Source organism: Heptranchias perlo, chromosome 1 (assembly GCF_035084215.1).
Source record: "Heptranchias perlo isolate sHepPer1 chromosome 1, sHepPer1.hap1, whole genome shotgun sequence".
Taxonomy (NCBI): Eukaryota; Metazoa; Chordata; class Chondrichthyes; order Hexanchiformes; family Hexanchidae; genus Heptranchias; species Heptranchias perlo.
In genome coordinates this window covers 26,477,823-26,502,531 of record NC_090325.1, presented here as the reverse complement: position 1 = coordinate 26,502,531, position 24,709 = coordinate 26,477,823, and the positions used below count along the sequence as shown (strand labels likewise).

The window sequence follows — 24,709 nt, the reverse complement described above, 5'->3', positions numbered from 1 at the left end:
TTCTTCTCCTTTTTTCTCAGCCAAATGTTCTCACCTTTCTTTATCCTCTTCTAAAGGTGCTGCCTCTAAAGTTCCGTGGGCACCAGTCACCCTCTGTTAGCTTCTGCAAGGGGCCATTCTTGGCGGCTGAGCCTAGATGGTGAGTGTGAGCGGGCTCTTCAACCGCAGGAGCCATCGCAGCACAGCCTGAACCTGTCCTCACCCAGCACTCACACCCGTGCACTCACAGCCATGCACTCAAACCTGTACACTTGCAAGAGGGGGTTGTTGAAAAACGATAAGGGTCAGGAATCCTGGATGATTTTCTGTTTTCTAACCCAGAGATGATGTGCCCAATTGTTGTACCTCCTGGTGCTACCTCAGCGGAGATAAATCCAGTCCAAGGCTTATTCCCTCAGTAGAAAATGATTTATACTGGGTAGATCATATGGGAAACTGGCACTTGAGGAGGATAAATTTGGTACTTACCAAGCTGAGGACTATCATTCTTGTGGAACACATCATTTTTTGCACTCAGTGTCAGCATCATACATTCCTAGATAAAACATATCAAGGGTAGATCCAAGGGTAAAGCTCTCTGTCTGTGCCTTGACTGTCACTCAGAAGATTACCCCCTACTGGACCAATGTGACACTTCCATTTCCCATAGCAGTCTGTCCAAATGAGATTATTAATTTATTGGCAATTAGTTCTGAACTGTGGACAGGTTTGTGCTCCGATACCTTATTAAGAATTAGAAACTGGTTAGAAAGTACAAACTTTCAGTGTTATTTTTAAATGTAAAGGAAAACAGTATAAGTAGGCATGTACGTGTGTGTGCGCGTGTGTGTGTGTGTGTGTGTGCGTGCGTGTGTGTGTGCGCGTGTGTGTGCGCGTGTGTGTGTGTGCGCGCGCGTGTGTGTGTGTGTGTGTGTGGTGCATACGTGCACCTAGACCTTGTTGAAGCTGAGCTACCTACTGTGACCTAAATCAATGCTTCTTCCTGGTGCTGCTATTGTACTTGGATTATCCTGTCTGAGCCTGCCTGGTGCCCTGCTGATGATCCTTCTTTGTGTTTGAAGAGGAGCAGCCTTTCTTAATCTTGATGGAGTGGTTGTCAATCAAACTTCATTCAAGCATGATTGTAACATGCCACATGTGACCCTTTTGTCACAAACTGGCTATGTCCATTTTTTCACATTATTCCTGATCTTTGAACTAACCAGGTTTGAGATACCTCAAAGAGATTTTCCGTATCGGTTTGCTGATTTTAATAATGAACTCTGTAGATGATCATAATGTCTCAGTGTAACCTGGACTAATGCAGAAGGAAGCTTTGGCTTCCTTTGACCTGTAACTAGGGCTCCAGCTCCACTCCCCCAACAGACACTACGGGAAGCTACTTCTATCCCTGATGTTACAGAATTTTTGTTTTTTACCGACCAGAGTTAAGCTCATTAGCTCCAGTTACTCGGTTTATCCCATCTCTGAGCTGAAGGCTGGAGGCAGAATTACAGCCAACTCAAACAAAAGGCGTGCTGCGAGGTTTCACTCCAGTTTGATCTAAGATGTGAATCAAATTGAATGCTTTCTTCACGCTCCTTTCCTTTTTCAATCAATAAACAGACATTCTGGATAACAAAACAATAACAACTTGCATTTTTAAAATAGCATCTTTAAAATAGTACACATTCCAAGGCACTTCACAGAGGAAAAACAAGTATCGAGCAGTCATCGAGGAGTTAGGAGAAATGACCAAAAGCATAGTTAAAGAGATTTTGAAGGCAGGGAGAGAAATAGGTTTAGGAAGAGAGGTCCAGAGACTAAGACTGAGACGGATTGTCTATTTCAGATCTGTGGTCATGTTTAAACTTTTTGTTCTGGAAGAATACCTATTTCAGTGACTGCTAATAGTGCAGTTTTATTTATTGCCGACAAATTATTACCTGGTGTGGTATTTTGGTCTTTTAACATCCTGCATTGTACAATGGCGGGGTGTGGGTTCTTTAATTTGCTTTATTTCCTTATTATTTATTCTCATTGCTGTGTGTGGGAGATTGCTGTGTGCATATTGGCTGCCACATTTCCCACATTACAACAGTGACAACACTTGAAAAGTACTTAATTGGCCGTAGAGAGCTTTGGGATGTCCTGAGGTCGTGAAAGGCGTTACATAAATGCAAGTTTTTCTTTCCTTCTTAAACTGTCTCTCCTGCCATGTTTTGTATGGGCTGGCAGTCAGTTTCATACCAACGAGGGCAGAATTTACCCATAATGTTCATTGAGAGTGAAATTGCTCTATAAACCCTGTCGATAATAGAAATAAGGAAATTGTTTAATTTATATAGAGCTTAACAGGCCATTGAAACGTCTTAAAGCGCTTTAGCTAATCAGTTATTTTTGGACTGCAGTACCTGTTGTTATTTCGAGTAGCTTCACTCTTGCTAAGGAACATGAGGAAACTCCACCTCCGCTGGTATGAAACTGACTCTCTCAACCTACTGCAGTGATGGTAGGGGAAGAGACAACAGTAATGTGCATTGGGCCACGTGGGATATTGACTGTAGCGTGTAAGGCCTGATATGCTTTATGAAACTGGTGAAGTTTTGTTTTAACACTGGGACACACAGGAGTTTAATTTCTTCTGATGGTCTGCTACTTAAACTTCTTATGGTCATCCAGCCATTAACCTGTTTAAAAAACAAGGGAACAAGATAATAACATACAAAATTGATGGGCAGGGAAAGACCAGCGGGTACATCAAGCCTGCCCCACACCATGATGGCCAGACCATCATGGTTAAACTCTTCTTCCCTTCCCCTGGTTTCACCCCCCACCCCCCCATCTCACACCCACCCCCGCAGCCATGTAATCTCCTGGGAGAGGCAATAAACAGAAAAAAACCTAGGGCCAATAAGGGAAAAGATGGAATAAAATCCCAAAATGGTCCAGTTTTCACAGTGACTATCCCTGGAAGTGAGCAAACTTCATCAAGTCACAGGGAGGCAGCTCACCATTTTTCACAGATCTACAACTTGTCTCAACTGGAACGCCAGGTAATAAAAATTGTAGGTTAGGGAGGGCCGCTCGCTCTCCCTCACTCCCACTCACCTGAGTCCTATTGTTTAAAAGCTTGACGAGACACAACCAGGTGCTATACCCACCCACGTGAATTCTACATAATAGTAAGCAGCCGGTTAGGAGGTACCAAGGCAATCATGCTGAATAAATAATTAAGCTTGAGCATTGTGCTCCTTTTAATTACATCTGCTATCCCATGAACGAGGTGGGGCAGGAATCCAGCTTTCTAAATATGTTTTGATATCATTTAGAACTGTGCGAAAGTTCACCTGGGAAAAGGTCCATGGAGTTAACTTGTTACACTTAGATATTCCAATCCAATCTCTTCCTTTTCAGGATCTGGATATCCGAGCTTTGGGGGCTTAGTGCGGAAAGAGTCAAGTGATTGAACCCAATTAGACTTATGGTAAACATAAGAAAATGCACAATGGGAATAGGCCATTCAATCCATTAAACCCATCTGAGCCATTAAGCCCATTCCCTCCAATTGACCTTGTAGAATTTGCATTATTTAAATTTCCTCAGGGAGGAGCTTAAACACGTATAAAACTTTCAAGAGGGCAAAACTGCGAGCTTCCTCTCGATAATAATGCCATTTCCTGGATTCTGGGCCTCTTGGCCCTCTTAAAACTATTTAGAGGAAGATACACACTGAGCACTATCTTGCCTGGGTTGGGTGCTTTTACCACTCGTGGTGTTGTCAGAAAACCGGTTCCTGCCAAGAACGTGAGCGGGGTTTAAAAATGTTCATATTTAAGTGGCCGCAGTGCGGGAGTTGTGACCTACGGTGTGTATTTTCGTCTGACTCTGGTGTACAATGGTTTGGTTGGTCAGCCCATGCAATAATTATTCTTACTTTTTAAAATTCTGATGTGTTTTTTTTTCGCAGTTTATTATAAAGCAATTACACGCCCTACTTCATTGAAAACAGGATTCACAACATTATTGACCGGCTGAAAGGACCCAGGGAGCTGATATTAGGTACCATGGTGACGGTAACCCATTCTTTTGCTGACCTTTTTTCTCCCTGTAGGAGTGGTAAGCTACAAAGGAAAAAAAAGTCAGACTGGTTGGGGGGTGAGGAGGATGTGTGAGTTGGGGCGGAAGGGTACTATTCCAGCACATAGTCCTGCTCCCTTTGGCAAGTCCCACTGGTTGCCTCCTACCACAACAACAACTTGTATTTGTATAGCCTCAAAGCATTTAACAAGAGCATTATCAGACAAAATTTGACACTGAGTTGAAGAAGAAGATATTAGGACAGGTGGCCAAAAGCTTGGTCAAAGAGGTACGATTTAGGGAGCGTCTTAAAGGAGGAGAGAGAGGAGGAAAGGCAGAGAGGTTTAGGGAGGGAATTCCAGAGCTTAGGGCCTAGATAGCTGAAGGCACGGCCGCCAATGGTGGGGTGAAGGAAGTGGGGTCGCAGTTGGAGGGACGCAGAGTTCTCAGAGGATTATAGGGCTGGAGGAGGCTATGGAGATAGGGAGGAGCGAGGCCATTAAGGGATTTAAACACATGAATGAGAATTTTAAAATCGGGGCCTACTGCCAGTACTCAGAAATAGGAGAGAATCAAAATCTTGATATTATTGTGATTTGACAGTTACTGTTAGGGCCTAATCTTCAGCTACTGCTGGAGATAACCTTGCCCCCTGGTTACTGCTGGTGTTTTAAACCACATGCAATTTGTCCACTTGCTCTCAGGTTATCATGCCCCCGCTTTGTGTAACAATGGGTCATAATTGGGACGTTTTACTAACATTAAAGGCGCTATATAAATGTAAGTTGTTGTTGTAATCACTTTGGCTAGTGGTGCTGTACTCACAAAGAAGATTATAATGGACACCTGGCCGGTAAATAGATCATAAGTTATTTGCTGCTTTGTAGGGAGTTCTGATCCAGGACAGAAAGGTTTTATCATACCCTAATCAAGCTCACTCCAATTTATCAGAAGTCTTCGCTGCATCTGATAAATGACTGTCCCATTAGTTCATAGAATTACATAGAATTTACAGCACAGTAACAGGCCATTCAGCCCACCTGGTCTATGCCAGTGTTCATACTCCAGAAGAACATCCTCTCACCCCTCTTCATCTCACCCTATCAGCATACCCTTCCATTCCTTTCTCCCTCATGTATTTATCTAGCTTCCCGTTAAATGTATCTACGCTATTCACCTCATCTACTCCTTGTGGTAGGGAGTTCCGCATTCTCACCACTTTCTGGGTACAGAAGTTTCTCCTGAATTCCCCATTGGATTTATTAGTGACTCTCTTATATTTATGGCCCCTAGTTTTGTATTCCCCCACAGATGGAAACATCTTCTCTACGATTACCCTATCAAAGCCTTTCATAATTTTAAAGACCTCTATCAGATCACCCCTCAGCCTGTTTTCTAGAGAAAACAGCCCCAGCCTGTTCAGTCTTTCCTGATAGTTATAACCTCTCAGTTCCAATATCATCTCTCAGGTCCTTTGTCTTCTGCATCCGATTTACTATTCCACCAATATTTAGATGAGTACTGCATTCAGTTTGAGCTGACTGTTCTACCCTGCCCTTCTCTAGGTTTGAACATTTGATCAACACCTTGGACTATCTGTAGAAATGGGTCTGTAGGTGCTATCTGTAGCTGCATGTATGTGTCTAATGGAGCCCAGTTACAAGGTAAGGCAAAAAGCAAGCACAACACCAACAGACAAAAGCAATGTTCAAAAGACGAGAATTTCTGTAGAATAACAAGAATGGGTAGGGTCGAAAGGACTAATCCTCAATGGCAGCCAATCATTGAATTATAGATCTAGGTGCTACATGTGGTTAGAGTCAGAACTGGTTGGCTGACGGGACCCTGAAGAACAACTGAAAATGCAGATGGTGATCTATATGGTTTTAAAGAGAAGTGCTCTGTTGTACCTTGATGAAGGGTGAGAATTCATCTCAGCTCCATATAAAAAGTTACAAAGAGCCATAGCCACAACGCTGGAACTCCACCCACTTTGTGTATTGCATGCATTTCTGGGGGTGGGGAATACTGTAGTAGGAAGTGTCCGCCTATAACAGGTAGGGGCTTTATTTAAAGGTTAAATTGGGGGCGGGAACATCCTGTACACTATTTCCTGATGTTCTGGCACACAGGACACTCATTCTTAATTTCTCGCAGACTGCTGAATGGTGGTAATTAGATAGAAGTTCATTTAAAGGACAGAGCGGAGGGGTAACTTTCAACTTTGACCGAGGCAATAAATTGATATCAGATCCACCTCCTGTTATACGCCCCATTCAATTTTCCTTTCCACTGAAGTCAGTTGAAAGGAAAATCAGGCAGGGTGTATCGTGGGCGGCCGATTCGATACTGACAGTTTTTGCCCACACTGAACATGATAGTTACCTCCCAGTAAGGTTAAAGTAAGTCCATTTCAGTTATACCTTGACTGTTTCATCTGCTGGCAGTTAGGTTCTCGAGTGCCAGTTGTGGCTCAGTTGGTAGCACTCTTACCTCGAAGGTTGTGGGTTCAAACTCCATTACAGGACTTGAGCACATAATCTGGGCTGATATTTCAATGCAGTAACAAGGGAGCGCTGCATTGTCAAAAGTGCTACCTTTCCGATAAGGTGTTAAACTGAGATCCCATCTGCCTGTTCAGGTGGACATAAATGATGCTTTTCGAAGAACAGCAGGGGAGTTCTCCAGTTTTTGCCAACGTTTGTCCTCAGGTGGGACCTTGCTGTGTGCAAATTGGCTGCCACATTTACCTACAATAACAACACTGACTATCCTCCAAAAAGTACTTCACTGGCTGAGAACACTGTGGGATGCCCTGACGACGTGAAAGGTGTTATATAAATACAAGTTCTTTCTTTCATTGTTCCAATTATTTTTTTAATAACACTGTTACTGCCATGATTTTCCCAATACAAGGTGTTTGGAAGAAGAGGAGGAGGCGGTCCTATGGAGATATGCCAGGCAGATTAGGCTGTACGAGGGATGGTCTATGCCCACCTGCTGATACGGGCACACTCACATGTAATGTTGGATGCTTCCTTGGCAGCACGCCATTCACGGTATATCATGCTTTCACTGGCACTGCGTGAAAGAAAGCCTACCAGTGTGATCAACATCCAGATGGGCTGCTTCATCACTTGCCTGCAGATTTATGTTTGCATGTTGGGTTTTCATTCCCGTTGTTTTTGATTGTCGCTTCTTCGTCCTCTTTACTTCAGCTCTGGCAAAGCCTGCCATTGGATTGAGATATCTTCTGACCCTTTCCAAAAGGCTTTCAGAAATTTTGTCCCTTTATTTTGCCACTTCCCTTTAAATTTCAGTTGGGGTTCCTGCACCACATCTGAATTCGCACCTTGGAAAACTGAACATAAAAAATACACTTCCATTTGGATTGGTATAAAATCTAACCATTTGGGTACAAAGTGGAAAACCTATGCTATCCCATAATGGGTCATGAAATTCCATGAGGTTCTCAGTCTCACATTGTAACTTCAACAAGAGACTGGCAGAACCCCCAGGGAACCTCACAAACCTTCGACCTCTACCACCTAGAAGGACAAGGGCAGCAGGCGCATGGGAACAACACCACCTGCACGTTCCCGTCCAAGTCACACCCCATCCCAACTTGGAAATATATCGCCGTTCCTTCATCGTCACTGGGTCAAAATCCTGGAACTTCCTACCTAACAGCACTGTGGGAGAACCTTCACCACACGGACTGCAGCGGTTCAAGAAAGCGTCTCACCACCACCTTCTCAAGGGCAATTAGGAATGGGCAATAAATGCTGGCCTTGCCAGCGACACCCACATCCCATGAATGAATAAAAAAAAGTGCCCGTGTGATCTTTTACATCCACCTGAGAGGGCAGACATTTAACATCTCATCTTAAAGACGGCAAAAAGCAAGGGCATTTCGCCTTGCCAGAAGTGAACATTGTTTTCAAGATTCAATTTATGTAGCGATATATCTCAGGAGAACCCTGTGTCATTTATGAAACAGTTAGATCGCACAATAGGGGGAGCATTAGGTTCTCTTTTAATGGATGAACAAAGTTGGGCTGAATTCCTTTCGTCATCCCACCCATAATTATCTTGTGATTTTGATAAATTGAGGAGAATTGCAAAATTTGTAAATAACTGTAAATACACCAATGCTGCAAGTCCGGTTGGGGGGGAAGGGGGCACTTCCTGGAGTAAATGCACAACAGCTGTGGCCCATTGTGCTGCTGAAGTTTACGGGGTTGGGCGTGGGGCCAGGATCAGCTGGCCTTTGGTGTCTCTGTGGGCATATCTTGGGCCCCCCAAGAAACAAATATAGGATGCTTCCATGGTCTCCTTTTTGGGGGTCCATGGTCTCCACTCCAGATTGGAATACCAGTTGGGCCCTACTTCTGCCTAACGTATCTCCACCAGGATCCTGACTGAGAACCGGGCGTGGGAACTCAGGCCTTCCTGAGTCCCAGTCCCCAGTTCCGCCACCTTGACATTGATGGCATTGTAGGGGCAGACTGTGGCTTCACCCCTACTAGGTCATGGTGGAATCCCAACTTGAGGTCCCGACGGAATATGTGCCATTTCCAGCAGACCTTTGCTGGACTTATTTCAGCATTCTACTGGAATGGTCAAAGATTTTCAAAGACACTGTTTTGTACTGAATATTGTTCATTTACCTGTTCTATGTTAAATAAATTGTCCGTTGGTTTATAACCTGAACTCCGTCTGATAGACTGTACATTCGTTCAAGATGTAGTGAATCATGTGTGATATGTTTACAGAAAACTGGAGTATAGTGACAAGGATTCTCTGTTTGCCTAGACATTAGGCCAGTAAAGGCACACTCTGATTCATAGGGATGCAAGGTCCACTTATAGGAGTGGGCAGGAGTGGTGATCCTGAGCGAATTGTCCACCAAAGAACCCACCAGTGTAACACCCATAGGTTTCAGGTCCAATCCCAGATCTGTGCTGAGACAGGTCAGCGGTGGGTTGCTATAACCTAGCCCCAGTATCCCCATTCTAAGGAGAGGAAGAATCAGCTTGAACACCCACTTCTCATCACTACCCAGTAGATAAGATTTCCCATTTTGGCAGAATCTCAACAGGAAGTGGGTGGGGCAAGCTTTGCCTTTGTCTGACTTGGCCGTTGCTGACATGTTATCTGGAGCATCTCCCCTTGCTTGACCGATGGTGCAGTTCTTGTTTAAGTTAACCCTTTCTCTGCTGTTCTTGGACTTTTTATTTGTATTCCTGTCTCAGATACAGACAGATATATTTGAACAAAAGAAACTGAGCCACCCCAACCACTCAAAACATATTACAAAATAAACAAGTAATGGAAATTTCGAATACTAAATTTCACTTGTCTCACACACATAGCTGAGCTGAAGTCACAGCCAATAACCAAGGACGAGCTGCAGTTGATGGCAGTGCACACACAGACAGGCTGGTATCATTGCTGCTTTCTGACTTATTACAGCATTATCATATTATTGACTTCACATAGAGTAGCACGTGGTTCACAAACCAGTACAGCAGGTTGATTTTGACAGTGGAAACAAATTCTGTGCATTATAGATGATGAGATTATTATTTTACTTTTTTTCTCCTCTCCATGGAGGCACTGACTCATGCTGGGGTTTGGATCCATGGGACTGGGTCTTCATCCACCCCAACTGGACGTTCTTTACGTGTGAGTTTTGACTGTCAGTGTTGGCAAGCTGTTTGACTGTGGGGCTATTACAGTTGTCCCTGATTCTGTTCTCACACACACACATGCACATGCATACACATGTGCATGCACACACATGTACATGCACAGACGTATGCACACTCATGCGCACACACACACATGCGCACGCATACACACATGCGCATGCACTACGCACACACACATGCGCATGCACTATGCACACACACATGTGCACGCATACACACATGCGCATGCACACACACACATGCACATGCACTATGCACACGCACATGTGCGCATGCACACGCACACACACATGCGCATGCACTATGCACACACACATGTGCACGCATACACACATGCGCATGCACACGCACATGCAAACATATGTGCACAAACACAAACATACACACGCACACACAAACAGATACACACGCACACACACACCAGCAGGAGCAAGAACCTGGGTGATTTGTTTGCTGTCTCTGGCTGAGAACAGCTAACTCAGCCCAAGCAGAGATCGGGTTTGGGACCTTGGTTTTTGTGGTTTAGTACCACACTGGGCAGTTCATTCATTAACTGGGCCACCAAGGAAGCTGCATGCTGCAATTATTCTGCTGACTTGCTAGAGTCCAGTATGTGAGAGGGTGATAATGTTGCACCTGGAACTATTGTCACTATGTTTTGGCACTTGAAACAGGATGCAAAATGAAACAGCATTTGCTCATATACTTAGGTGCTGTGGCACTTAGTGCTCCTTTGAACTGTGCTACAGAGTGATGAGTTACATTTTTACCCGTAATGCTCTTCATGTAGTTCTTAGCTGTGCACTAGGGGTAGGTTCCTACTAAACAGGTCCTCACCATGAGGGAGCGTATACGTAGGTGAATCATTTTGAACTCAACAACAACTTGCATTTATAAAGTGCCTTTAATGTAGTAAAACGTCCCAAGGCACTTCACAGGAGCAATTATCAAACAAAATTTGACACCGAGCCACATAAGGAGATATTAGGACAGGTGACCAAAACCTTGGTCAAAGAGGTAGGTTTTAAGGAGCGTCTTAAAGGAGGAGGAAGAGGTAGAGAGGCAGAGAGGCTTAAGGAGGGAATTCCGGAGCTTAAGGCCTAGACAGCTGAAGGAATGGCCACTAATGGTGCAGTGATGAAAATTGGGGATGCGCAAGAGGCAAGAATTGGAGGAGCACGGAGATTGCAGAGGTTGTAGGGCTGGAGGAGGTTACAGAGATGGGGAGGGGTGAGGCCATGGAGGGATTTGATGAGAATTTTAAAATCGACGTGTTCCCAGACCGGGAGCCAATGTAGGTCAGCGAGTGCAGGGGTGATGGGAGAACGGGATTTGGTGCGAGTTAGGGCAGCAGAGTTTTGGATGAGCTCAATTTTATGGAGGGTGGAAGATGGGAGGCCAGACAGGAAAGCATTGGAATAGTCCAGTCTGGAGGTAACAAAGGCATGGATGAGGGTTTCAGCAGCAGATGAGCTGAGGCAGGGGCGGAGACGGGCAATCTTATGGAGGTGGAAGTAGGGGGTCTTGGTGATGGAGCGGATATGTGGTCGGAAGCTCATCTCAGGGTAAAACAGGACACCAAGGTTGTGAACGGTCTGGTTTAGCCTCAGACAGTGGCCAGGGAAAGGGATGGAGTCTGTGGCCAGGGAACGGAGTTTGCGGTAGGGACCAAAGAAAATGGTTTCGATCTTCCCAATGTTTAGTTGGAGGAAATTTTTGCTCATCCGGACAAGCAATGTGACAAATGAGAGACAGTGGAGGGGCCGAGAGAGTTGTTTGTGAGGTAGAGCTGGGTGTCGTCAACATACATGTGGAATCTGACGTGTTTTCGGAAGATGTCGCCGAGGGGCAGCATGTAGATGAGAAAAAGGAGGGAGCCAAGGATAGATCCTTGGGGGACTTCAGAGGTAATAGTGCAGAGGTGGGAAGAGAAGCCATTGCAGGTGATTATCTGGCTACGACTGGATGGATAAGAATGGAACCAGGCAAGTGCAGTCCCACCCAGCTGGACGACGGATGAGAGGCACTAGAGGAGGATGGTGTGGTCAACCGTGTCAAAGGCTGCAGATAGGCCGAGAAGGATGAGGAGGGATAGTTTACCACGGTCGCAGTCTCATAGGATGTCATTTGTGACTTTGATAAGAGGCGTTTCAGTGCTGTGGCAGGAGCAGAAAGCTGATTGGAGGGGTTCAAACATGGAGTTGTGGGAAAGATAGGCACAGATTTGGGAGGCTACACACCTCCAAGGACTTTGGAGAGGAAAGGGAGGTTGGAGATGGGGCAGTAGTTTGCAAAGATAGAGGGGTCAAGGGTGGGTTTTTGAGGAGGGGTGTGACGATGGCAGATTTGAAGGAAAGGGGGACAATACCTGAGGAAATGGAACTGTTAACAATATCAGGTAACATGGGGGCCAGGAAGGGAAGTTGGGTGATCAATTTAGTGGGAATAGGGTTGAGGGAGCAGGATGTGGGTCTCATGAGCTCGGAGAAGGCATGAGGGGAGACAGGAGAGAAACTAGAGAAAGATGCGAATTCAGGGGTAGGTCAGGGGGGAACTGAAGGGGAAGTTTGGCTTGGTGGGCTAGGGGAAGGGAGGGAAGCGGCAGAGGCAGCGGAACGGATGGTCTCAATCTTAGTGACAAAGAAGTCCATGAGCTCCTCACACTTTTCGTTGGAGGTGAGGGTGGAGGGGGCAGGGGAGTGGGGTTTAAGAAGACGGTTTGTAGTAGAGAAGAGAAGCCGGGGGCTATCTTTGAATTCCAGGATGATCCTGGAGTAGTGAGCAGTTTTGGCAGAGGAGAGCAGGATCCAATAGTGCTTTATGTGGTCCAGCCAGATCTGGCGATGAATGGCTAAATCAGTTGTCTGCCATAAGCGTTCAAGTCTGCGTCCCTTAGACTTAAAGGAGTGGAGATGAGGGCCGTACCAGGGGGAACGACCGGGGGAGAGAGAGTAATGGTTTTAATGGGGACAAGGGCATCGAAGGGGCGGTGAGGGTGTGATTGAGCAGATGGGTAGCTGCAGAAATGTTGCGGTGAATGGAAGGCCAAAGGCTGGTCAATTTGGAATTTGAAAATGCCGTTGTAAATGACCTGGGGGGGAGTTTTTTCACAAACCTCCTGTCGCCCTGTTTAAGTATGTCATTAGAGGAGGCCTGGGATCAGGTTACTCACCTGATCGCTCAATCAGAGATTAACAGATAGTTAGAAATATCTAGCCAAGGAAAGAAGACTAAATGTTATATAATTATCCTCAGTGTTCCTTGGGCCAGTTGTATGTCACACAGTTTTTCCAACCATGGATCAAAAGTTACAGTTTCATGACTCCATTAATATCAGGCCCTCCATTGGGATCATCTCTCTCATACATTAAGTCTCTCTGCCATGCTCAGTACACCAATTTTATAATGGTAAGAAAAGTTGAAAATAGGTTGTTTATAGAAAAAATAGCTGGTAGTGAGCCTGTTAGGATCTCTCTGGATCACTAAACTAAGATGGGGCGAATGGTTTCCCTCATCTGTAAGGGGTTTTGATAGAGTGAATAAGGAGAAACTGTTTCCACTGGCAAGAGGGTTGGTAACCAGAGGACACAGATTTGAGATAATTGGCAAAACAATCATAGAAGAATCATAGAATGGTTACGGCACAGAAGGAGGCCATTCGGCCCTTCGAGCCTGCGCCGGCTCTCTGCAAGAGCAATCCAGCTAGTCCCACTCCCCCGCTCTTTCCCTGTAGTCCTGCAAATTTTTCTGCTTCAGGTACCTATCTAATTCCTTTTTAAAAGCCACAATTGACCCTGCATCTCCATCCTTTCAGGTAGTGCATTCCAGATCCTAACCACTCGCTGCGTAAAAAGGTTTTTCCTCATGTCGCCTTTGGTTCAGAGGGGAGATGAGGAGGCTTTTTATTATACAGCGAGTTGTTATGATCTGGAATTCACTGCCTGAAAGGGTGGTGGAAGCAGATTCAATAGTAACTTTCAAAAGGCAATGGGATATACATTACAACAGTGACTATATTTCAAAAGTACTTCATTGGCTGTAAAGCACTTTGGGACGTCCTGAGGTCATGAAATGCTCTATACAAATGCAAGTCTTTCTTTCTTATATACTTGAAAAGGAAAAATTTGCAGGGCTACAGGGAGTGGGACAAACTGGATAGCTCTTTCAAAGTGCCGGCAAAGGCATGATGGGCCCAATGGCCTCCTTCTATGCTGCATGATTCTATGATTCTGTCTTGTGAACTGCTGCAGCCAGTCAGTTTTGAGCATTGTGCTGGTGTCCATAAGCTGCTCAAGCTTTGCTCTGGTGGTTTTTGACACTGTCACAAGTGTTCAATTGAGGTCACTACCATTCTACATTTACTGGACGAGTGAGAAAGACTGCGACAGATGTTTGCCAACAAGAGTTACACTGGTCTTATAAAGATAAAGACAATTTTAGTGATCTGTGGGTGACTTTCCTTTCATCGAACAAATAAAAATGAACACTTTCTTTTTTCTCTTTATCACTGCTGTGTTCATTTATAACATAAACTATTAAAGGTAATGATCTCTTCATTCGATATATTTATAATAAAGATTAATGCTGCGTATTTATAGAGTGCCTTATCAGGAGATCATGATACCATTTGGTGCCTCCATTCATCCATCCATTACAGTCTTGTCATCACAGCATCCATCTGCTCCTTAAATGATCCCAGAGCTTTTGCCTCCATTGCTTTTCTTGGATCTCTATTCCGTATGTTGATAACATGTGAAGAAGGACTTCCTGACATTATTTAGCTGTCACTGCTTTTGAACCTGTGAAGTAGCGTTCACCTTTTCTGTGCCATTCAACATCATGTCAAAAAATCTGAAAGCAAAGTACCACAAATAACAATGAAATGAATGATCAGTAAATCTTTTTTTTTGGCGATTGCGTTATTTAAAAAAAACATATTTTATTAATTTAGAAAACGCAGTTGCCCTGAGTCAGAAGGTTGCGGGTTGAAGTCCTGCTCTAGGGTTTGATAATTATGCTGGCACTCAATGCAGTACTGAGGGAGTGCTGCTTTGTGGGAGGGGCCTTCTTTCCGATGAGATGGCAAATTAAGTCCCGTTTGCCTGTTCAGGTAAAGATAAGAATAGCGATTGCTGCTGGCGCCAAGGCCAAGATTCCTCTATCAACCAGTAACACCAGAACTGATCATTTATCTGATATGCTGCTTGTGGGACCTTGCAGTGCACAAATGGCTGCTACATTATAATAGTGACTAAACTTTAATAGTAATTCATCGGTTAGGAAGTGATTTGGGATATCCTGAAGATGTAACAATTTGCTATGTACATAATTTATCACTCAACCAATATCACTAAAACCATTTAATTGGTAATTTATCTCATCGTTATTTGTGGGACCTGGTTTTCCACAAAATGGCTGCTACATTTCCCACGTGACAACAGTGACTACACTTTAAAAGTAATTTAATGGCTGTGAAGTGCTTTGGGACATCCTGAGGTTATGAATAGGGCTATGTAAGTGCAAGTTCTTTCTTTCTTTATATAAGTTCAAGTACTACCTTAGTGTAGGATGAAAATGCTGGGCCCCTTGATATCACTCATCGTCATTATACAGACGTGAGCATAAAGAGATAAGGTTTCTGCTGCATTGTAAATGGTATATTAGTACAGGCCACATGAAGGAGACTGACAGGGTGATAAATCTGGTTTATCAAATAATCTCATTGTAAAATTGGTCTATTCATTGAAACACCCACACACACCCCTTACTCTATCTGGCCCTTCTAGCCCCAAAAAAGCTAGAAGAAGAAGAACTTGGATTTACACAGCATGTTTTATGACCTCAGGACGTCCCAAAGCACTTTACAGCCAATGAAGTACTTTTGAAGTGTAATCACTGTTGTAATGTAGGGAAACACAGCAGCCAATTTGTGCACAGCAGCAATGTGATAATGACCAGATAATCTGTTTTAGTGATATTGGCCAGAACACCAGGGTGAACTCCCCTGCTCTTCTGTTGAATTGTGGCATGGGATTGTTTATGTCTACCTGAGAGGGAGATGGGGCCTTGGTTTAACGTTTCATCTGAAAGAGGGCACCTCTGACAATGCAATACGCCCTCAAGTGCTGCAACGGAGCCTAGATTTTGTGCTCAAGTCTCTGGAGTGGGAATTGACCCCTCAACCTTCTGCCTCAGAGGTGACAGTGCTTTCAAGTGAGCCACAGCTGATACTGTACTAACAGGTAACATTTCATTGAATTATTGAGTTTATTATTTTGTAGTAAACAAATAAACGAGTCAATGAAGTGTTAAATGTAGGGTGTTGCTTACTGTCAGTGGCTACTCTTGCTTAAAATATAACTCATATTATTCCCAGTTTAATTCCTGCACCATTCCTGTGCTGGGAGATGTCCAGCTCTCAAGGGCCCTTGCTCGATCGATTTATGGTCCGGCTGCTATAAGGGGTTTGAAAGTGGCTCAGGTTGACCCTGAATTTTTTACTTTTCCCTCTCCCTTATTCTTGTTGTGGAAAAGTACTTAACCTGCACTCAGAGACTGCTCAGGAGTTCCGCTTGACTGAACTCACTGACATTGGCACTGCCCCTTTAATAGCCATCTCAAACTGAGGGAACTCAGCATACTGTGGGATTTGTATCTGCCACCAATATCATAGTTGTCTTCAGGAAAGGGAGTTGTCTGTGAGATTTAGCTTAAAACGAATACAAAATAAAGCTTGTTATTTTTAAGTTTCAATGGCCTGACATGCATGATGCACTGTCACATACGGGAAAGGGAGATAAGAAATTCTCGTCAGTGTGGTTCTATTTTTGTACAAAGAAGAGGATGAGTAATGAAAGTGTGTACGTGCCCAATTACCTCAGGAACTTTGAGTTCCTTCTTTGAATACCTGTCACACCACAATGTGACCTTCAGTGAACGCCTTGAGAATTTTGGTCACCTGTCCCAATATCTCCTTATGTGGCTCGGTGTCAAATTTTGTCTGATAACGCTCCTGTGAAGCACCTTGAGAATTTTTACTACATTAAAGGTGCTATATAAATGCAATTTATTGTTGTTGATTTGATTTTTCCTAATTCAGTTGGATGAATTTGGTTCTTAAATTTGTCTAATGACTAACTAATGACTATCCTTCTGGAGCACGTGACCTGGGTGGGTGGTTGCTGGTTTCTTGCCATTGTCTCATTCCTTTTCACCTCGGTTTTCCCTGCATTAACCTCTAACTTGCATTTGGTGCTTCCACGAGTTACTTTCATTTCAGCTGATTCAGCATCTGGCAGATTCTCCCTTGTTTTCTTGCTCTCTTTTTTTGGGCTCTTAGCTGCAGTTTTTGCCCTTGGCAGTGCCACTGTTCCCCACTATCAGTCAATCAAACCATACAAACTTCTTGGATTTCTGTTTAATGATGATTGTCATGTCCTCCATGCTTCTAATCCATCATCACCACAATACTGACTTTCAGTGACAACTCTTTAATCTTTCTGGGCCTAGACAATTGGAAATGGTTGCTCTTGATTAGTAAATTTAGACCACTGAGGGAGCACTTATTTTGCACCAGTCAGGGAGCAGCCGTTACTGTTCCTCCAGGCCCAGAAAGTTTGGGAGTATTGTACTCGTGCCCCCGGCCTACAAAATCTTTGACAGCCAGCAGGTGAGTCCAAGCATGCCAGCCCACCAAATTATGATAATGCGGCTTTCCTGTGTGGAGGCTTGAGGAAGAAATTTGCAGCTCCCTTACGAGGGGTGCAATCTTATGTTATATCCAGGAGGGCACTAGCAGCAGCCCCCCAGAACTGGCATTGTACGCTGCAGTATATAGCTTTCTTTGGCGGTGGGTAACCGAGATGTGTCCCTAGTGTTAGCCATGCCTCAGTGGTAGCACTCCTGCCTCTGAGTCAGAAGGTCTCAAGTGGATTCAAGAAACTAGGAGACTTTTCCCCCCAACAAGGCCATATGGAAACTGCTGGGCAAGGCTAGAACGTGGTGCGTTCAGTTTCCAGCCTAATCTTTGGCCTATCTGTCCCGCTCCCACCGGACCTACGGCAGCAGTGCGCCGTAAGTGCTGGGTGTGTCATACCCAGGGTCTCCAGCCCCAAACCTGCCAAAGTTAGGTCGGGGAAGGTTTCTTATGTGGCACCATTCAACAATCTAGGCTGGCACTTCATTGCAGTGTTGAGGGAGTGCTGCACTGTCGGAGGTGCTGTCTTTTGGATAAAGACATTAAACCATGGCACCGCCTGCCGTCTCAGATGGACATAGAAGATCCCATGGCACTATTTCGAAGAAGAGCAGGGGAGTTCTCCCCAGTGCCTTGGCCAATATTTATCCTTCAGCCAACATTATTAAAAACAGGTTATCTGGTCATTATCACATTGTGGTTTGTGGGACCTTGCTGTGCACAAATTGGCTGCCGTGTTTCCTACATTACAACAGTGACTACACTTCAAAAAAGTATTTAATTGCCTGTAAAGCACTTTGGGATGTCCTGAGTTTGTGAATGGTGCCATATAAATGCAAGTTCTTGCTTTCTTTTTAGTGGCATGGATCCCTGGCCTAATTAAGAAACCTTCCCTGACCTAACTTTGGCAGGTTTGGGGCTGGAGACCCTGGGTATGACACACCCAGCACTTACGGCGCACTGCTGCTGTAGGTCCGGTGGGAGCGGGACAGATGGGTCACAGATTAGGCCCTGCCTAACTGAACGCCCTGCCCAGCAGTTTCCATACAGCCTTGTTGGGAGGTAAAGTCTCCACCCACCCCAAAAATCATTACCTATATCAGGGGGAGGGGGGTGGGGGGGGATCTCCCAGACTGGGAGTTTCTTCATTTCCGGTCTGCTGGAGACCACTGGTGGGGTGGAAGTGGGGCCTACCTGGATGTCCAGGCCTGGGTTGTGGCCTGGAGCCCTGAAGGACTTCAAGATTCAGAGAGTTTCTTTCAACCTGTTTAATTTGTCAGATAATACCAAGAAACAATGAAAGATGTTGGATTGTCATTAAAAACCCAACTGGTTGACTGCCCTTCAGGATAGGGAGCCTGTCATCGTACCTGGGTCTGGCCTACACAGGACTCCAGATCCACACCAGAAAGCTGAATTTCCGCCAGAATTACAGTGGCCGATCGGGAGAATCCCCGTGGAAATTCAACTCCTATCTGATGGACTTTTAATGTCCTCAGAAGTGATCCAGCAAGCCACTCTTTTGTAAAAATAATTGCTGCTTCAAGAAGGCGGCTCACTACCACCTGCTAAGGGCAACCAGGGACGGGCAACAAATGCAGCCTTGTCAGCATCGCCCACACCCTGAGGCAAAGAAAAGTGAATGCAGCGACTGTCAGAAGGTTAGCAATAATTATTGTCACCAACTGTAAAATATGCCACTGATCCCATAAAGACTATGATTATCATTATATCTATAATTACACAGATTCAAAGACCACAGAGCTCTTGAAACATTTCTAACTTTCAATATTGGCCAAGCCAATGGTTTGCACATAAGTTTAATATGTGTCATAGTCATTCTAAAAGGAAGGTAACAACTTGGCAAATTCTAATCCGTATATTAGAATTCTGTAATATTAACCAAATAAAAAAGCAACAAGATGACAGTGACAATAATATCCAATCCAAATCTACACAGCTGGGAGTGCCAATGTAGCCTGAAGATTAAATTATGACAGATAGTGATGAGAGAAAGTGGGTGAGGCACACAGAGAAAAGAGAGAGACAGACGGAGAGACAGATAGAGGGAGTGGAAAATGAGCTGAAAGGAAGAGCTCCCATTATAAAGCGCCTTTCACAACCTTAAGATGTCACAAAGCGCTTTAGAGCCAATGAAGTACTTTTTGAAGTGTAGTCACTGTTGTAATGTAGGGAAACGCAGCAGCTAATTTCTGCACAGCAAGGCCCCACAAACTGTATTGAGATAATGACCAGATAATCTGTTTTATTTATGTTGGTTCAGGGATAAATATTGGCCAGGACACTGGGGAGAACTCCTCTGTTCTTCTTCAAATAGTGCCATGGGATCTTTTATGTCCACCTGAGAGGGCAGAAGGGGCCTCGGTTTAAAGTCTCATCCGAATGATGATACCTTTGACATTGCAGCACCCCCTCAGTACTCATAGAATCACAGAATGGTGGCAGCACAGTAGGAGGCCATTTGGCCAATTGAGCCCGTGCCGACTCTTTGTAAGAGCAATTCAATTAGTCCCATTCCCCCGCTCTTTCCCTGTAGCCCTGCAAACATTTTCCTTTCAATTGTAAACAATTTTACAACACCAAGTTATAGTCCAGCAATTTTATTTTAAATTCACAAGCTTTCGGAGACTTCCTCCTTCCTCAGGTAAATTTGTTTACCTGAGGAAGGAGGAAGTCTCCGAAAGCTTGTGAATTTAAAATAAAATTGCTGGACTATAACTTGGTGTTGTAAAATTGTTTACAATTGTCAACCCCAGTCCATCACCGGCATCTCCACATCATTTTCCTTTCAAGTATTTATCCAATTCCTTTTTGAAAGCCACAATTGAATCTGCTTCCACCACCCTTTCAGGCAGGGCATTCCAGATCATAACTACTCGCTGCATAAAAAAACTTTTCCTCATGTCGCCTTTGGTTCTTTTACCTTAAATTTGTGACCTTTGTTTCTCGACCCTTCCGCCAATGGGAGCAATTTCTCTTTATTTACTTTATCTAAACCCTTCATGATTTTGAATACTTCTATCAAATCTCCTCTTAACCTTCTCTGCTCTAAGAAGAACAACCCCAGCTTCTCCAGTCTATCTATGTAACTGAAGTCCCTCATCCCCGGAACCATTCTAGTAAATCTTTTCTGCAACCTCTCTAAAGTTGTGGCTGAACCAGTGTTTTATAAAGGTTCCACATAACTTCCTTGCTTATGTACTCTATGCCTCTATTTATAAAGCCCAGGATCCCATATGCTTTTTAACCGCTTTCTCAAGCTGTCCTGCCACCTTCAAAGATTTGTGCACATGTATCCCCAGGTCCCTGTTCCTGCACCCCATTTAGAATTGTGCCCTCTAGTTTATATTGCCTCTCCTCATTCTTCCCGCCAAAATGTATCACTTCGCATTTCTTTGCATTAAATTTCATCTGCCATGTGTCCGCCCATACCACCAGCCTGTCTATGTCTTCTTGAAGTCTGCTACTATCCTCCTCACTATTTACTACACTTCCAAGTTTTATGTCATCTGCAAATTTTGAAATTGTGCCCCGTACACCCAAGTCCAGGTCATTAATATATATCAAAAAAAGCAGTGGTCCTAGTACCAACCCCTGGGGAACACCACTGTATACCTCCCTCCAGGCCAAAAACATCCGTTCACTACTACTCTCTGTTTCCTGTCACTTAGCCAATTGTGTATCCATGCTGCCACTGCCCCTTTTATTCCATGGGCTTCATTTTGCTGACAAGCCTATTATGTGGCACTTTATCAAACGCCTTTTGAAAGTCCATATACACCACATCAACCGCATTTCCCTCATCTACCCTCTCTGTTACCTCATCAAAAAACTCTAACAAGTTGGTTGAACACGATTTGCCTTTAACAAATCCATGCTGGCTTTCCTTTATTAATCCACACTTGTCCAATTGACTATTAATTCTATCCCGGATTATCATTTCTAAAAGTTTCCCCACCACCGAAGTTAAACTGACTGGCCTGTAGTTGCTGGGTTTATCCTCACACCCTTTTTTCAACAAGGGTGTAACATTTACAATTCTCCAGTCCTCTGGCACCACCCCTGTATCTAAGGAGGATTGGAAGATTATGACCAGCACCTCTGCAATTTCCACCCTTATTTCCCTCAGCAATCTAGGATGCATCCCATCCGGACCGGGTGACTTATCTACAGCCAACCTTTCTAGTACCTCCTCTTTAGCAATTTTTAGTCCATCCAGTAGCTCAAGTACCTCCTCTTTTACTGTGACTGTGGCAGCATCGTCTTCCTTGGTGAAGGCAGATGCAAAGTATTCATTTAGTACCTCAGCCATGCCCTCTGCCTCCATGCGTAGATCTCCTTTTTAGTCCCCAATTGGCCCCACCCCTCCTCTTACTACCCATTTACTATTTATATGCCTGTAGAAGATTTTTGAATTCTCTTTTATGTTAGCCACCAGTCTATTCTCATACTCTCTCTTTGCCCCTCTTATTTCCTTTTTAACTTTCCCTCTGTACTTTCTATATTCAGCCTGGTTCTCACTTGTATTATCAACAAGACATCTGTCGTACACCCCCTTTTTCTACTTCATTTCACTCTCTATCTCTTCCGTCATCCAGGGAGCTCTGGCTTCGCTGCCCTACCTTTCTTTCTTGTGGGAATGTACCTAGACTGTACCTGAACCATCTCCTCTTTAAAGGCCCCCTTTGTCCGATTACAGTTTTGCCTGCCAATCTTTGATTCCAATTCAGCCGGGTCAGATCCGTTCTCGACCCACTGAAATTGGCCCTCCTCCAATTAAGTATTTTACTCTAGACTGCTCCTTGTCCTTTTCCATAACTAATCCAAACCATATGATACTGTGGTTCCTAAATGTTCCCCCACTGACACTTGATCCACTTCATTCCCCAGAACTATATCCAGCAAAGCCTCCTTCCTCTTTAGGCTGGAAATATACTGATCAAGAAAGTTATCCTGAACACACTTCAGAAATTCCTCCCCCTCTTTGCCCTTTACACTATTACCATCCCAGTCTATATTAGGATAGTTGAAGTCCTCCATTATCACTACTCTATAGTTCTTGCACCTCTCTGTAATTTCCCTGCAAATTTGCTCCACTATATCCTTCCCACTAGTTGGTGGCCTGTAGAATACACCCAGTAGTGTAATGGCACCTCTATTGTTTCTTAACTATAACCAAATAGATTCTGTCCTTGACTCATCCAGGACACCCTCCCTCCAGCAGTGAAATATTCTCCTTAATCAATATTGCCACCCCGCTCCTTTTTTTCCTTCCCTATCTTTCCTGAACACCTTGCATCCAGGAATATTTAGTACCCAATCCTCCCCTTTTTTGAGCCAGGTCTCTGTTATCGCTACTACATCATATTCCCATTTGGCTATTTGCGCCTGCAGCTCACCAACCTTGTTTACCATGCTTTGTGCATTTACACATATGCACTTTAAACCTATCTTAGACCTTCTCATATTCTCTCTTAGTCTGATCCCACCTAATACTGTACAATTTTTTACTCTAGTGCTATCTGTCTCTCTCAATTCTTTGCACACCTTGTTTCTCCTTTCCAATGCTACATCGTGGTACCCATCCCCCTGCACTGGACTGGACTGGAGTGTCAGCTTAGATTATGGTGTGTGTCTTGAACCCACACCCTTCAGACTCAGAGTGCTACCACTGAGCTCCGGCTGGCCGTGAGATCCGAACAGAACAATGGTAGGATAGTGGTTATGTTACTGGACTAGTAATCCAGCGTCGTGAGTTCATAATCCCACCACAGCAGCTAGAGAATGTAAATGCAATTCATTAAATAAAATCTGGAATAAAAAAAACTAGTATCAGTAATGGTGGCCATGAAACTACTGGATTGTTGTAAAAACCCATCTGGTTCACTAATGCCTTTTAAGGAAGGAAACCTGCCGTCCTTACCTGGTCTGGCCTATATGTGACTCCAGACCCACAACAATGTGGTTGATTCTTAATTGCCCTCTGAAATGGCCTAGCAAGCCACTCAGTTGGTCAAGAAGGCGGCTCACCATCATCTTCTCAAGGGCAATTAGGGATGGGCAATAAATGCTGGCCTTGCCAATGATGTCCACATCCCATGAATGAATCAAAAAAAAGTTAGTGAGTCAGATGGACAGTTGTTGAAAGTGAGGTGCACAATTTAAAAAAAAACTCTTCATGAGTAATGCCACAGAGAATCAACTAATTTTAGGAATATCATGTTTGTTCTCAAACATTTGAGCTGGGCTTCCTGATGCACGGATGCACCAAGCCATGAAGTGGCAGATGTCACCACCACCCCTCCCCCCCCCCAACCCCACTTCACCACATGGTAAGAAGCCAAGCAAAAGTGTGGCCCCCACCTCTCTCTCTCCCGCTTGCGTGAGTGAGTGAAAATAGGAGGATGAGTCAATGATGACTGTACAGCAGGAATTTCTGCAGTTGTCATAACGTGACTAGTATTTGAAGCAGAAATCCAAATTTCCCGTAACACGGGGCACATTTCGTTTTTGCCATCTGTCTCTCTTTTGGTCGTGTAGTCACTGAACAGAACTTCCACTTATCTGTTTATTCCCCTATGAGAGTACATCATGTGCATCGGGGCCGTTGGAGTCTAAACATTGTTGGTATCAAGTGTTCCCATTGACTCCCTTCCCCCTCTCCAGCTGCCAGCTTGAAACCACCAGCAGCAGAGGCCTGGAAACAGGCTGTCTACCTGCCCTCTCAAATAGAGAATAGTGTGCGGCATGGTCGAAGGAAAGGGAGGAGCAGGAAAAAAAATTAGTAAGAAAGGAATTCAAAATAAACCTTTGATCCAAAAGAATAAAATAACTTTTTGTTTCATGCACAGTATGATTGGTGAAGAGAGTTTGAGTTTAAAGGGGAATAAAACAAAGAGTTATAGTTTGTCCTGCTAAGGCTTCGAGAACAATATCTGTGCAATTTTTAATCGATATGTACAGATGTTTAAGGAGAGCTGTTAAATGGCAGTATTGCCAAGGTCAATTGCCTATTGGAAACAATGCAATCTTTTACAAAAAAAGAGACATAGATCACCAACCCACTGAAGTGAATGACGCTGTTTTTACAGTGACACAAACAGAAAGATGATACACTTCACAAGGTAATTACTGATAAGAAAGGCTATTCAGTTGATCTTAATTCATATATGCAGAGAGATCCTAATGTTCTCTCCTTTGTAGATCCCATTGTTTTCAG

At 44.2% G+C, this 24,709-nt stretch overlaps 1 long non-coding RNA gene across 1 annotated transcript; it reads left to right on the top strand.

Annotated features, from left to right (window-relative positions):
• Positions 1–3,953: 3,953 nt before the first annotated feature.
• LOC137324066 (uncharacterized) lies at positions 3,954–7,314 on the top strand. The gene is made up of 3 exons (XR_010963495.1): positions 3,954–4,041; positions 5,625–5,723; positions 6,976–7,314. It is a non-coding gene; the product is annotated as an uncharacterized lncRNA (long non-coding RNA).
• The last annotated feature ends 17,395 nt before the right edge of the window (positions 7,315–24,709 follow it).